Below are 5,944 nucleotides of genomic sequence, written 5' to 3' on the forward strand. Positions count from 1 at the left end.
GAGACGAAGAGCAAGAGATGAAAGGGAAGAAGCACCTCTCCCCACTGCTCTCTCTCCGTCTCTCCTCGTTTTCACCTCCGCAGTCAGCTTGTCATCCCGCCTGGCCAAGCAGGTTACGGCTCTGAAGCTTCATACAAAGGGATTCTCCTTCCCAGGCTTTCCCCCTGCTGAGGGAGGAGGAGGAGGAGGAGGAGGAGGAGGAGGAGGGCAGGTGGAGGCAGGTAGCTGCAGACGCCTGGTCAGGTGGTGCAACACGGCTCAGCTTTGTCTTGATAACGATATTGATTGCTTCTAAAAATGGACGCATTGATTGGAGCTCAGGGAGAGTGTCTGGTGTAAAGGGGGGGGGGGACTGGGCCTCGGGCACAAAGCATATTCAGAGAGGCTCTGGAATAATGACTTGCTTAATTTGTTTTATTTGGCCATGTGAGAACAATGTTGTTTAAATCTGGGTGGTATCAGACACCTGAGAAATGCAGGTTTAAAGAGGACCTGTTGTGCTCATTTTCAGGTTCATACTGTATTTTGCGTTTCTACAAGAACATGTTTACAAGCTTTAATGTTTAAAAAACATATATTTTTCTCATACCGACTGTGCTGCGGCACCTCTTTTCACCCTCTGTCTGAAACGCTCTGTTTGAGCTCCTGCCCCGCCCCTCCCGAAAAGCCCAGCCTGCTCTGATTGGTCAGCTGGCCCACTCTGTTGTGATTGGTCGACCGAACCAAACTCTTCGGACTCTGCTCCAGCTCCACTCTAACTAGCTTTGTTTGAGGGCGTGTCAAACTAGTCGCTATAGGCAGGTATTATGCAAATATGTTACTTGGTGACATCACCACGATATGGAAGAAAAGGCGAGAGTTGAATCAAGGCGTTTCAGGCAGTTCAGGAGCAGTGTTTCTGTGGGGGAGAGGAACTCCCTTTGGTGTGGACTTTGTAACTTTACAGACCGTTTACATTCACAAAAAACGATATAACATACTAAAGAAAAGGGAGAAAGCACAAAAGCATAATAGGTCCCCTTTAATATTCTTTTACTAGAGCTGCAGTGAAAACGTAACGCGAACCAACACAAGGTTTTATGGGCAGAAGGAGATGGATGTTGACATTTGATAGCCGGCAGTTTTTCATGCTTGGGAAGCCTAGAACAATAATCAGTCAAGGGTAAACTTCAGTCTGGACTGCAGCAGACATTTCTTCATCTGTTTCTGGTATGAAAACCAGAGAAGGTGGATACACGTCCATCATGCTTGGCTGAAGGACTGTTTTGACCACTGCCGTCAAAATCTTTAACCTGACGGGTTCAAGTCCCACAGGGTTAGAAAAAAATTGTTTTCAATGAATTTGCAACTTGAGAGTTCATGTAACTTTAGTTTACAAGCCTCAGTCGGCTCGTGCTCTAAGCAAGCCAAGTACAAAAATTAGTGCCACAGTGTCCTCCCTCTACTGTGTCCATTGTTTTCTTATATTGGCGCACGTTGGAGTGCATTATTGCATTTATGACATAGAAGTGTTGTCCGAGTTTGTTTGTCGGTTTAAACTATTTTCATGCATCCTTAGCTGTGGCCGGAGGCATAAAAGTGAGAGCCGTGTTCGCGTGATTGCAATATCTCAGGAACACCTGGAAGGATATTTCTTCAAATTTGGCACCACTTGAACTCAAGGATGAATTGATTAGATTTTGGTGGTCAAGGCTCACTGTGACCTCACAAATGGTGTTTCCCAGACCAAATAGGCTCTGTGGAAACAGTTTCAAGAACCAAACTCTAACCAGTAGAACACAGCTTAAGTCAGACCAAAGTTGCTCAGTTATACCTGTGTTTGAACCAGGCTGCAACCTCCAGGTCTGAAAAGTGAAGCCAATACTGAAGTGCTTTAAACTTGCATTCTTTCTAACAGCCAGCAGGGGGCGACTCCTCTGGTTGCTAAAAGAAGTCTGATTGTATAGAAGTCTATGAGAAAATGAACCTACTTCTCACTTGATTTATTACCTCAGTAAACATTGTAAACATGAGTTTATGGTCTCAATCTCTAGTTTCAAATCTTCTTCAATACAGCATGATGTTCATTTAGTGAATTATGGTCCCATTTAGAGTCAGATAGACCATAAAGCAGGGGATGCTTTAGGGCTTGGCTACCCTGTGATTGACAGGTCATTACCACGCCGTTGTCTGGTCCGGGAGTTGTCCGTGTTTTTGTCTTAGAACTTGAATCCTTTCACAGTGTGTTTCAGTTCACGAAAGTTAATTGTAATATTTTGATCGCCTAAAAATTCCTTATTCATCGTTGGGTTGTACTTGGCTCCATCCTCTTGTGTCATTTCTGGTTCCAAAAAACAAAGATGGCGACGGCCAAAATGCCAAACTCGAGGCTTCAAAACGGCAGTCCACAAACCACTGGGTGATGTCACGGTGACTACGTCCACTTCTTATATATATATAATCTATGGTTTAGGCACTTTCTATAGGCCAAGACCTAGCTGCATGTCAGATTCACCAGCTTCCTTATAGTAGTACAGATGTAAATGAAGGAAATTGAGAGAAAGGTATTCGATACATACTTCGGGGAAGCTCCAAGGCACTGGTTCAGATACACAGGACAATTGGGTGCTAATCAAAGTCTCTGATTTTGATTCTTACCACGATAAATTGCTTTTATTTCCTGATTCTCACTTGACCTCAGACTCATCCCTATTCATGCTTTGGTGCTGCGCAGCCCAGCAAAGCCAGTCTTTCAGATTTAACCTTGAGAACCAGCACAGAGACATTTCCATGTGGAGACACTTCCCATTAAAACTTTATATCAGGCACCAAAGTATCTCATAAAGAGGCATGAAAAGGAGAGCGTTGCACTGTGCATTAGCATTGTGTCCAAATGCTCTGACACGTTTCAGCAAAGAGAGGAAAGAGAGTGCTTCTGTTGGGGTTTGGTGTCGAGAGGCATTAGCTGAAGGTGCTCTTTAGTTTGTGGGTTTCAGTTAATGAAATGGAGGGCTTGAGGGCATTCTCAAATTAAGAAGCTTTTATTTCAAAAGAAGGTCAAATTCATTCAAAAGAATATATATTATATTAGTTTTGGCATCAGACAAAAATTGTATGAAAACTTAAGATGAACAGCTCTCAAAAATTTAATCACTATTCCCTGACATAAAGATGTAATACAAATAGAAATGATACAATAAATTCATGACAATAAAAGGCACATCTGTATTGGAGTGTGTCATCCAACGTGAGGTGAGAACTTATAAAGATGTATCCTTGAACCTGCCTTCAAAACAAAAGTACAGTTTGCTCTCTACAGGATGCACTTTCGTCATCAGGTGAGATTGAGATGGCCGAATTGGGCAATCACACTTTACCCAGTCGGTGGGAGAAGTGAGTGGAGTTCAGCAGTAGAATGACCCGTCTCCTAAGTCGGACTTGAAAGGATGTGATTGTGACTGGTCGGTGCCAACCGGAGAGTCCACGTTACAACAACGATCATCTGATCAAGGTAGAAAAAGGTGAAAACGTTTTCTCCTCAGCACAGGAAGAATGCCATCCCAAAATAAGTGGCAGACATTTGCTTCACTGGCAAATACATTCACTCTTTTTTATTTTCTGATTAAACCTACAATATAAATTGCGAAACAGAGCAATAGCAAAAATGTTCAGCTATCTAAAATTTCAAAAGTAAACTAAAGAAAAACAACCCTGACTTAATCCCAACAGGTGAAAGTCCAAGACACTCCTGCTGTTTTAAATTACATTTCAACCCACAGCTGATTCAACTCATTATCACCCATTTTCTCTAGGTTGTTGAGAGGCATTTAGGGATATGCAGGAGATCATCGAATAAATGAAAAGTAGGCCATGATGGTTTAGAGAAAGGGGAACAACAACACAAAGATTTTGTCTCTATTTGCGTACTTCTGTACTTAAACTTGCTAGTTTGCTAGTGCGTTCACACCGACAAGTATGGAAAAATGCAGTGCAATATGAGTAGCCGAATGGTATTCAACGGCCGCCATCTTTGCTACGTAGTGGAAGGGGAGGTTCCAGCAGCGGTTGCGGTTGCAGTTACAGTTACAGTTCGCCGATGTTCGCACTATACAAATGTAAGTTAAGTACCACTATACTATTGTCGGATAGAAGCCATCGGTACTGTTTATTGGGTTAATTTAGTCAGTCTGAAATGATTTGGTACTGCAAACGATAACGTTGCTAGTTAGTTAGCTTGCTAACAGCGGCGATCATCATTTCACATCATCATTTCACGGCTGGTGCACACCAGCCGTGTTCAATTTGAGACAGCATTACCCTCTCTCAAAATTCATGAACTAACCAAGTACACATAATGTACACAGTGTACTACATGAAAATGTACTAACGTAAGTGTCTGAATTGAGACACACTTTCAAAGCCCTGACACACCAAGCTGACGGTCGGCCGTTGGACAGTTTGGGGCCGTCCCACACTCCGTCGGCTCTACTCTGCCCATGTCGGAGTTTTTTTGGCCGATTCAGCATGTTGAATAGGCCATAATAACGTATCATAACCACAGCTTACATATCCGCAATCCTCTGTCTTCTGGTTTCACTTTTTGAATGACGAATACAGACTACCGCTACCTGCTGTTGCGGAGAGTTATTTCATCTCATGCAGGCACAGAACATACATGCTAACTGGCCGTCGGTTGTAGTCTTTGCTGTGTGTTGAAGAACAACTTGTCGGCCAAGACAAAGGCACAACAGTCGGCCTTCTTCGCCGCTAGTTCTTTGATGTTGACTTGGTGTGTCTGGGCCATAAGGTGGCTCTGTGAGGCAGTGCTTTGAGCTAAATGATAACGTCATCATGCTAACATATTCACAATGACAATGCTAACATAGTGATGTTTAGCAGGTATAATGTTTACCATGTTCACTGTCTTAGTATGTTAGCATGCTAACATTTGCTAATTAGCACTGAACACAAAGTGCAGCTGATGGGAATATCATTAGTTTTGCAGATATTTGGTCATAAACCAAAGTATTTGACAAATTAATAATCTCGACAATTCATCCTGAAGAGGACATGAATGTCTGTACCAAATTTAATGGCTATCCAATAGTTGTTCCGATATTTTAGTGGTGGACCAACTGACATATCAACTTTGCGAAAAATCATATCTATGTACACAAGATGCTTGGCGTTCAAGTGGTTAAGTTGTGAGAGCACCACTGGTAAACAACGGCAATATTAATGTTAATGTAGGCGTCTAGAAGCCACAGATTTAGCAAGCTAGCAAACGGGAAACATAATGCAGGAAATGCAAAGGCATAATGACAGAAGAAAAAGATGAGGCCATTGAGAATATGAACATTTTTCTCAGACATATTAAATAATTATGAAGAAAAATATAATATGCGACTAAAATTACAATATATTAATTTATAATGTACCGAAAAATGAACTTCCAAGGCCTCCACCATTTCTGACAATGTCAACAAACACGTCACAGCTTGTGAACTCAGAGCTTTCATACATTTTCCACTTACTAGGTTGTGAATACCACAAGAGGGGTACATATGGACTCTTCTCGTGAACAAGGTAAACGCGACCCAATTTGAAGGCACCATTTGCCACTGTGGTTAAGATAATGTGACTGCCTATCTGAACACATACTCATCACTGACAGTCAATACAGACATGTTTTCTGCAGTGCTGCTGCTGCAGTCTCTCTCCACTCTCAGGAAGATTTCTTTGTAAAATGGCGGCCATGAATATTGGTTGCATGCCGAGTGGGGACACATCTGCCGTGGTTTCCATTGCATGTGCTGCAAACAGAAACAGGGGTGTAACTAAAGCATTATCTCCATGCTTGCGTGTCTCCTTTCCCTTGGAGATGGACACTGGGTGTGGCTCAGCACTAACCAACCATGGGTGTTGTATCATCCTTTGCCAATCAAGCGTCTGCCCTTGGAACAAG

This window comes from Sebastes fasciatus, chromosome 18 (assembly GCF_043250625.1).
Source record: "Sebastes fasciatus isolate fSebFas1 chromosome 18, fSebFas1.pri, whole genome shotgun sequence".
Taxonomy (NCBI): Eukaryota; Metazoa; Chordata; class Actinopteri; order Perciformes; family Sebastidae; genus Sebastes; species Sebastes fasciatus.